This window comes from Octopus sinensis, linkage group LG3 (genome assembly GCF_006345805.1).
Source record: "Octopus sinensis linkage group LG3, ASM634580v1, whole genome shotgun sequence".
NCBI classification, from domain to species: Eukaryota; Metazoa; Mollusca; class Cephalopoda; order Octopoda; family Octopodidae; genus Octopus; species Octopus sinensis.
Genome location: NC_042999.1, coordinates 56,775,201 through 56,786,274, shown reverse-complemented (window position 1 = coordinate 56,786,274; position 11,074 = coordinate 56,775,201).

Sequence of the window (11,074 nt, the reverse complement as noted above, 5' to 3'; positions counted from 1 at the left end):
TTTAAGGGAACACTAAGAGGAAGAGAGATGTTCATAGTCTGATCAGACTCCAGTGAATGCTTCTAATATATTTTTGGCCACTTATAACAGTCTGCCTTGTTGATTCTTCAGCCCTGTAACAAGCACCCCAGTTTGGGAATCTAAGGTGGGATCATTTTATACTTCAGACATCACGAAACAAAACTAGAGAATATTCATCCATTTATTAATTTATGGGGATGGGGTACTAAGAACAGCAATAATCCAATCAATAGCATATCTCTTCATTTTTAATATATTGTGGCAGATTCAAACATTGATGTTATCCAGAAGTGAATAACAACAGCAATCAGATATTCATATTTGAAGGAAGAGGTATCTTATTGCTCACCCATTTAACTTCTTTACAAATCTTTGACTTGGAGCTCACATAAAAATATAATTTTAACATTATTTAAAGATTACCAAAGATTCTTTTCCTATGACTTATTCAGAGGAGGAAGGACTGCACCTCTGACCCTTTTTAGGGCCTCTAAGGCTGCTTAACCATTTAGCATTTAAACCAGCCATATCCCATATCCAGCCAAAATATTCTTCCTGTTTTATGTTCAAAGTGGCCAGATCCAGCCTCTCACACCTACCCTACAATGTTACTCTGAAAAATATAGTCATTTAACCAAAATCTCAAAGCTACAAGATAATGCAGGATAAATTCAAAACTGTGAATAAATAAACATATTTGATAAAACAATCAGAATGCCAAGAGGTTAAAGGAAAGAAGCTATGCCCTGACTCCACTAAATGTATTCAACAATAGGATATAGGTCTTAAACCGAGGGATTATCTGAAGCAAGGTCTGCATGGAAACTCTCTCTCTCTCTCGTTTCTGCATTGTAAAAGTGATAGATTATGATAGAGCTTTATGCTTACTGAACTGGATAGATCAAGTGTATACTTACTTTTCAGCTGCAATCTCTCGTCTTTTCATTATTATTTCTATAACTGTCAGCAGTAATAATACACCAAGAATAATTAGAGTACCACATCTGAAAAAAATGTTTTTTAAAAATCATATCAAAATAAGAATTATCAAATAAATGTTAAAATTGATTAGATTTTCGCAATTTGTAAAGTATTCAGATTTACATATAATCTGGGCTATTGGATTATATTGATTTCTTACAGAGGGTCATGACAAATAATAATAATAATAATAATAATAATAATAATAATAATAAAGGTTTCGAATTTTAGCACAAGGCCAGCAATTTTTTAGGGGAGGAGTAAGTTGATTATTGGGACCCCAGTGTTCAATTGGTACTTATTTTATAGACTTCAAAAGGAAGAAAGGCAAAGTTGACCTCGGTGGAATTTAAAACTGAGAATGTAAAGATGGACAAAATGCAGCTAAGCCTTTCACTTGGCATGCTACAATTCTGCCAGCCTGCAACTAATAATAATAATCCTTTCTACTAAAAGCACAAGGCCAGGAATTTTGGAGGAGGGGACTAAATTACATCGACCCCAGTGTTTCACTGGTTCTCAATTGACCCCAAAAGGATGAAAGACAAAGTTGACTTCAGCGGAATTTGAACTCAAAATGTAAAGATAGATGAAATGCTGCTAAGCATTTTGCCCAGCACATTAACGATTCTGCCACCTCGCCACCTTAATAATAATAATAATAATAATAGGCCTCACCGAGGCAATGGCCAGTGACCGAGAATTTTGGAAATATGCTGTGCTTGAGAGGACCTGGCAAGCCAAGTGAGACCATAACCTTTTGGCCTAAGCCAGGGGTATAACCAGCCCACTTATGTGTACCTTCCCTTCATTGGACACTGCTTGTGAAGACCTGTTGAGGCAAGTGAAATCGGAATCAAAATCAAATTCGATGACTGGCATCCTTGCTTGTGGAGCACCAAGAGCACCATCTGAGCGTGATCGTTGCCAAAGTGGCTACCTGGCGTTCGTGCCGGTGGCACATAAAAAGCACCATTCGAGCGTGATCGTTACCAGCATCACCTTACAGGCACTTGTGCCGGTGACACGTAAAAAAAAAAAAACACGATTTTTCCGTGATCGTTGCCAGTACCGCCTGACTGGCACATAAAAGCACCCACTACACTCTCGGAGTGGTTAGCGTTAGGATCCAGCTGTAGAAACTCTGCCAAATCAAGATTGGAGCCTGGTGCAGCCATCTGGTTCACCAGTCCTCAGTCAAATCATCCAACCCATGCTAGCATGGAAAGCGGATGTTAAACGATGAATAATAATAATAATAATAATTCTTTCTACTATAGGCACAATGCCTGAAATTTTGCAGGAGGGGTCATGTTGATTTCATTGACCCCAGTGCTTAACTGATACTTATAATTCTTTCTACTCAAAGCACAAAGTCTGAAATTTTGGATGTTGGGGTTAGTCTTTGACATCAATCCCAGTGCTGAAATGGTACATTATTTTAAGGATAAACAGCAAAGTTAACCTTGGCAGAATTTAAATTCACAATATAAAAAGCCGCAACAAATTCCAGAAGGTATTTTGTGAAACATTCTAAGAATTATGCTCCAGAAAGTGTCTCCTCTTTATGGAACATGTGCCCCTCATTGAACTTTTTTATTTCTTTAACTACAAGAAAAACGGAGATTAAACAGGGCTTACAGATATCTGAGGAATGGGATAAACAAGCAGAAATTATATAAGAACGAGGTTGAAAGATGCTATGCTCCTGTCATTTTGGAGTTGTGCTCTCATCAGCATTAGATACCAAACAGGACAAGTAACTTGAAATGCATATATTAGACCGTATGTGAGTGCTATGAAATGACAAACATTTTTCATATTTTGCCTAAAGCAGGGAATTTTCCCCATTGTAAATCACAGTGAAAATGGCATTTTTACAGATCAAATATATCCCGAACATATTTGAGTTAACCAAAAAATTATTATATATATATATATATATAATACATACACAGACACACACATTGCACCAATTATATGCATCCTTTCTACAACACCTATTTGCATCCTCCTTATATTATTTCAAGCTGTTGAATCCAGAATGTTCCATGATGTCTTTAGTCACTCATAGAAATTCATAGAGTTCTTTAGTCATTCATGTGAAAAAAAGAACGCATATCTTGCGAATCACTGAGTTGTAACATGTGGTGAACATCCATGGAACACTTGATTGGAATTCAGATTTTATTACATTTCTTTGTACGCTGGTCCTAGCTCTTTACCGGCTCTATTTTCCGAATCCATATCTTACTGAGGTCTACTTTGCCTTCCTTCCCTCCATGTTAATAAAATAAAATACTAATCAAGTACTGGAATTGTCCCTCCCCTTGAACAGGAAACGTCCCAGATCAAATATATCCTGAACATATTTGAGGTAACCAAAAAATTATTATATAGATAGATAGATAGATAATACATACACAGACACACACATTGTACCTATAGGCGTAGGAGTGGCTGTGTGGTAAGTAGCTTGCTTACGAACCACATGGTTCCAGGTTCAGTCTCACTGCGTGGCACCTTGGGCAAGTGTTTTCTACTATAGCCTCAGGCCGACCAAAGCCTTGTGAGTGGATTTGGTAGACAGAAACTGAAAGAAGCCTGTCATATGTGTGTGTGTGTGTGTTTGTGTGTCTGTGTTTGTCCCCCCCAACATTGCTTGACAACCGATGCTGGTGTGTTTACATCCCCATAACTTAGCAGTTCGGCAAAAGAGACCGATAGAATAAGTCCTAGGCTTACAAAGAATAAACCCTGGGGTCGATTTGCTTGACTAAAGGTGGTGCTTCAGCATGGCCACAGTCAAATGACTGAAACAAGAGTAAAAGAAAAAAAGAGACAATAGCAAAGGGGTTCTCATTTGTCTTGCCTGGCAGTGTTAGTGTATCCTTTATGAAGAATATTATGCAAACTAGTTGGATACCGTAAAACAGACAATAGTGGGTGCCATTTTATGAGTTTCATAAAACCAACAATTTGTAATTGTTTATTATATTTGGAAGTCAGGACTTCCAAACAGTATAATTGACAAAGTTTTTCTGTTAATATATATTTACTAGGTTTGAAGGTACATGAAGAGAAGCTAATTTTGATTACTTCAAAATTCCTCTATTTTTACAAATCTCACATTCCCCTATGATGTCTTTTGCATGTCCTGAGAGTTATCTGTAACCCAGTTTGAGACTTACTGCAGCAGTATCTTACAGTAGATTGTTGTTGTTGTTGTACAGGGCTGTGGAAATAATTTTATTCAGGGAGAAGGGCTCTTTACTTGTCATCATTGGAGATGATCCCTTTCATGAAATAGATATTAGCTTCCTGTTATTGGAGAAGGATTACTCTTTTATTGGAGAGTGTCTCTTCATCACAAGAAGTGTACCCCCTCCAATCTTTTAATTGCCTATTTTAAATTTAGTGTGTGTGTGTGTGTATGAGTTTGTTTTTTTTTGTTTTTATGACAATTTGCCAATCCTTTTTGGCCTTTGTCTGGTCTCCATCCTCATATAGTAATGTTGCTGCATGTGACTCTTTCTTTCCATTGCCACCCCAACATGACTGGTACTTTATTTTATCAGTCCCAAAATGATAAAAAGCAAAGTTGACCTCAACAGGAGTTGAACTCAGAACTTAAAGAACAAGAACAAATACCACCAACCATTTTGCCAGATGCTCTAATGATTCTGCCAATCTACTTATAGAATATTGAAAAGAGAATATAGAAATATCTGAATATAAACTTCTAACTTTCCATTCACAAATATGAAGAGAGGAGAATGAACTGATTTTGTTCAGCTTAAATCCAGTTGATCTACAATTTGTAAATTGCTTGTCATAAAAACATTCTTATAAATAGTTTTTCTTGCCTGTTTGATTAATTTATAAATTGTTTTGTACATAAAAAAAGTATCTTGAAACTCATTGTTTAAATTGGGCATTGAAAGTTGCCTTCACCAAGTTTAGTTAGTTGAGCTTTACAACTAGTAAGACAATTGGCTTTATGCCCAACTAATGAAGTTGTTGTATGGGTATTTTTATAGCCCGCTGTATGCCATTTTCTATAAGTAGAGATGGGTATTTTTGTTTGAACAAAAATTCTCTTAGTTCTATTAGGCATTTGTTCCTGATATTTGCATCTTCTATAATGGTACAAATTCTTCTGGCTAGGCAGTATGGGATGTTGCGTTTTGTATGTGGTGGATGGCACGACTTAAAATTTAGGTATTGATGTGTGTCTGTGTGTTTATAGTATATATCTGTGGTGATGGTGGTGTCTTTTTTAATTACCATTATATCTAGGAATGGTAATTTGGTACTACTCATCTCCTTTGTAAATTGGAGAGATGGGTGTAGGTTGTTCAAGAGGATATTGAACTCTTCCAGAGTATTTAGAGATTCTGTCCAGATTATGAAGCAGTCGTCAAGGTATCTCTTCCATGCCTTTTCAATATACTTTCTAAATCCAGTGCCATAGTTTACCTCCACCTCTTGGTAGAGTTGTCGTTCTAAGTATCCCATTACAGAGTTGGCGTAAAACGGGAGCAATCCTCGTTCCCATTGCCGTGCCTCTAATTTGGATGTAATTCTTTCCATTGAAGAAGAATGTGTTGTTTTCTAGAATAAGTTTGGCTGTGTCTAATATAAATGGCACTGTGAATCTGCTGGGAATCACTTCTCTATGTTTTTCTAACCAGTATTTAATCGCCTTTATTCCTAAATCGTGTGGAATATTGGTGTAGAGGCTTACCACATCAAAACTTAGTAAAACTGAATTTGTTTCTGTTGTTTTGGGAAGATGGGACAGGAAGTCGATGTCATCCCCGATGAAACTGGGTATGTAAGTACATAGTGGTTTCAAAACAATGTCAATAAAATTGCTTAGACAGTGAGTAGGGCATGCTGGACCAGCTATAATAGGTCTAAGTTTTAGGTCTTTTGGATGTAGTAATTTTATGTACTCACTTTCTTGTTCTTTTACTGCCTGTTGAATATCTTTTGATTTATGTATTTTTGGTAAGCTGTAGAAGTTGCTGGGTTTTGGTTCGAAATTGGTGATGTAGTCTCTTTCATTATCCGTAAGTGAGTTGTAGTGTTTTGAGATCAGGTTGTTGATCTTTTTCATGATGTGGTGGTCTATATTTGCGGGTATTTCACAATAGAAGGTTGTGTCCTTCAGTTGGTCCTCAACCAAATCCTTATAGTATTCAGTATCCATAATAACAATTGCACCACCTTTATCTGCTTGTTTAATTATTATTGTTTGATCGTTTTGTATACGTTTACATGCAGACATCTCTGATTTGTTAATGTTTGGCCTAACATTGGTATTGCATCTAAGGGGAAATTTAGACAGGATATCAATGTATTAGTCAAGGTAGTTATTTCTTCCTTTTGGTGGGGTGAAATTTGATTTATTCCTTACTAGGGATTCATCAATCTCATTACTTTTGTTAGCGAAGAATTCTACAAGTCGTAATTTTCGACAGAATGTTTGGATATCCTCCTTTAATTCTTGGTGGTTGGCTGTTGGTGTGTGAATTTCAGTCCTTTTGACAGAAGTTGGATTTCATCATTGTCAAGATCTCTTTTTGATAAATTAATTATTTTAGGATCTATACGTTCAGTTGTTTTGGGTAAGTTTCCTCTTGGATTTTTTCTTTCTCCGGTGTTTGTTGACCTGATGTAAAAAAAATGGATGTTTTTCTGTTTATGATTTATATTCCTGTTGATGTTTGTTTGATGAATTTTGCATTTTGGTTGTGGTATTTTACTTGGTTTCGTTATGTTTTCTGTCTTGTTTTTGGTATTATGTATACTACTTTTCAATTTCTTGTTAGTATTGTTTTTAACCACCTGGGGAAATGATCTGGGTTTACTTCCAGATCTAGATCGGTTTTTTGTCCAGTTTCTTGTGGGTAATCTCTGTTGAGGTCTTGAAAATGATCTTCTGTTATTTCTACTGCTAATGGTCTGTTCAAAAGAATATCTATTTTGTTTGTGCTTTTTGTTCATGTTGTGTGCATTAGGGTGTTTGCATACAAAAAGGGAAGAGTTCTTACCGTAGTTCGTCTTCGATTCGTGGTGAAACAGGTGTTCATGTTGCCACGTGTTCTGGCGTATGTTGCATTTGTGAGGTTGTCCACTTTTAATGCTATTTCTCAGAGTTCTGGTGTCTTTACCGTAATTTGTAGCATATTTGTTGAGAAATAATTGTTTCCGCTGCCAAAACTTTCTTGATCTGCTTTCTTCTTTTGAGATATCTCTGATCCATAGTTCTCGCATTTTTTCTGCTATATTGCCGATTGTTAATTTGGATATTTCATCTCTGATTTGATCAACGATAGCTTCGTATTTGGCTTTGTAGCGGGATTGTTTAGACAGGGTAATGGAGATGTCAGTCCTGAATTTTATCAAACTAAGGTCCCATCAAAGTTTTGTTTCTTCCTCTGGTTCTCCTGCAATTTCATTAATTAGGTACTTGTGAGGAAGTATGGGTGCCGCTAAAGATATCCATTCCAAATGTATTTCAGCATATTTTTCGCATTTATATGCCTTCCAGAAGTTTTGTTTTCTTATGTTAAGGAGTTTTTTCCATGTCTTCCGTATCTCTTCTCTTTTTCAGTGTGCCTCTTTTTCCAGATTTCATTCATTTATTTCTGACATCCAAGGCTTTCTCTTGTAGATTTTATAATTGTTGGTATCATTTCAGCTAAATTCTTAATTTTCTATAAGTAGAACAAAAATACCCATCTCTACTTATAGAAAATGGCATACAGCAGGCTATAAAAATACCCATACAACAACTTAGGACAACCCAAGGAAGAGGAAAACAAGAGCAAGTCATACCATTCATAGTGACACACAACCCATTTCACCAAAATATCTTCAACATTGCCAAAGCAAACCTACGAATCATTGCCCACAGTAATGAATTAAAAGACATAATCACGGATCGAGCTATGGTGCTTAGTAAAAGACAGCCTAAAAACTTGAAAAAATTACTAACAAAGGCAAAATTTGACCTTAGCAACAAAGACCAAACATTCACTGTATCTAAATGCAATGATAGCCGAGTGGCACATGCCAATTCATACATACTGGCCAATATATAAACAAATTGCACAGCCCAAGTGAAATCGAGAGGAAAATCAGAGAAAAGAATTTTATTGATAAATTCGAACCCAAGCAATAATAATAATACTTAGATAGCAAGAAAATTATCTTATTTAGGGTTAAAAGTTCTATTGCCACCACCATCACCACTAGCAACAATAATTAAGGTGCTGACAATGATGATGATGACAATTGAAATATAAAAATCTTTGACAAAGGCTATTTACAACATTTCTATAAATAGCCCAACAATTGCTGCTTTGGCCAGGGTCAAGATACAGGACTCTTGACATGTCCAACAAAGCATGATGCCTAAACCAATCAGCTTAAGTAATTGAGTGATACTACACACTGATTGGTCAGAATACAGTTTGCAAAACCTAGCATCTGGAGCCTACACAGCTGTATTTAAAGCACAGATTCAATCATCTCACTACAGTCAAAAATTGTGAAGCATGACTGTCACCACTACTACATGAACCTGAAGATTGCAGAATTTAATGCATGAAAGTACTAGTTCAATCAGAATGAACATTTAACATTCTATTATTTTATTTTATTATATTATATTATATTATATCATTATAAGATTGTAAATAAAATGTGAAAATCAGACAAGGTTGGAATTCCTTTTATTAATATATATATATATATACACACACACATATATATATATATACATACATATACAGATACACATATATATATATATATATATATATACGTACATCATCATCATCATCGTTTAACGTCCGTTCTCCATGCTAGCATGGGTTGGACGGTTCGACCAGGGATCTGGGAAGCCAGAAGGCTGCACCAGGCTCCAGTCTTATCTGGCAATGTTTCTACAGCTGGATGCCCTTCCTAACGCCAACCACTCCGTGAGTGTAGTGGGTGCTTTTTACGTGCCACCTGCACGGAAGCCAGTCGAGGCGGCACTGGCTTCGGCCACGATTTGGATGGTGCTTTTTACGTGCCACCGACACGGAAGCCAGTCGAGGCGACGCTGGCATCGGCCACGATTCAGATAGTGCTTTTTATGTATCTCCAGTCCAGAGGTCCTGGCATCTGCCGGGTACCAGTTATAGGATTGGTTCAATTTCGATTCCGATTTTGATTTCACTTGCCCCAACAGGTCTTCGCAAGCAAAGGTGCCTGTCGTCGGATGAGGTTCGATATCGACTTCGCTTGCCTCAACAGGTCTTTGTGTGTCCAAGGGAGGAAAGGCATGCATAAGTGGGCTGGACTCACTTGTCCTGCCTGGTCTTTTCACGCACAGCATATTTCCAAAGGTCTCGGTCGCTGGTCATTTCCTCAGTGAGACCTAAAGTTCGAAGGTCGTGCTTCACCACCTCATCCCAAGTTTTCCTGGGTCTACCTCTTCCACGGGTTCCCTCCACTGCTAGGGATTGGCACTTTTTCACACACCTATCTTCATCCATTCTCGCCACATGACCATACCAGCGCAATCGTCTCTCTTGCACACCACAACTGATGCTCCTTAGGTCCAACATTTCTCTCAGGGTACTAATGCTCTGTCGAGCATGCACACTGACATTACACATTCATCGGAGCATACTGGCTTCATTTCTCATGAGCTTACGCATGTCCTCAGCAGTCACGGCCCATGTTTCACTGCCATGTAGCATGGCTGTTCGTACACATGCATCATACAGTCTGCCTTTTACTCTGAGCGAGAGGCCTTTAGTCACCAGCAGAGGTAAGAGGTCCCTAAACTTTGCCAAGGCTATTCTTACTCTAGCCGTTACACTTTCAGCACACCCACCCCCACTACTGAATTGGTCACCAAGATAACGGAAGCTATCAACTACTTCTTCTTTTTATCCCCTGGAAAGTGACAGAAGTTGTTTTCTGCAGATTTTCAGAGGTTAATGCTCCCAAGCATCTGCCACACGTACATATATATACATATATACATACATATCGAAATCAAATTCGATCACAGGCATCCGTGCTAGTGGAACGCTATGAGTAAACAGCCAGAGTGTGATCGTTGCTGGAGCAGCTAACTGGCTTCCGTGCCGGTGGCATGTAAAAAGCACCATTTGAGTGTGATCGCTACCAGCGTTGCCTTACTTGCACTTCTGCAGGTGGCACGTGAAAAAACATTCAAGTGAGGTCGTTGCCAGTCTGCTGAACTGTATCCTGTGCAGGTGGCACATAAAAAACACCAATTGAGCATGGCCGTTGCCAGTACTGCCTGACTGGCCCTCTTGCCGGTGGCACATAAAAGCACCCACTACACTCTCGGAGTGGTTGGCATTATGAAGGGCATCCAGCTGTAGAAACTCTGTCAGATCTTGATGATGATGATTTGACAGATATTTGTCCTCATCTTGTTTGTTGTTAATACGTTTTGGCTGATGTACCCTCCAGCCTTCATCAGGTATCTTGGGGAAATTTCAAACCTGGGTTCTCATTCCTAAGGTATTTTCCCGATGTTCTTATTATTATTCAGGTTACTACCTGGAATTGAACTTTGAATCTTGGGGTAGTAGTCCATGCTCTTAACCAACAAGCCATATGCTCGTAAGCTACTAACCCCAAGATCCCGAGTTCAATTCCAGGCAGTGACCTGAATAATAATAATAATATTGGAAAAATACCTGAGGAATGAGAACCCAGGTTTGAAATTTCCCCCAGGGCACCTGATGAAGGCTGGAGAGTACATCAGCCAAAACGTGTTAACAACAAACAAAATAAGGACAAATATCCATCAAATGTAAATAATGTCCATAATTCCTCATCTCTGAAATATAGAACTGTGTTTTTAATACGTTCCAAATTCAGTTGTTCTAGTATCTGTAAAATGTAAAAACTTGCCAAACATATCTCGAGTCTGCTGCTTATGTCATGAGAAAACCTAATTTTTGCAGAGTTTATTGTTTGCAACCCTGGAAAGGTTGATCTGAAAGGTGATCTGATTCATTATGTTACA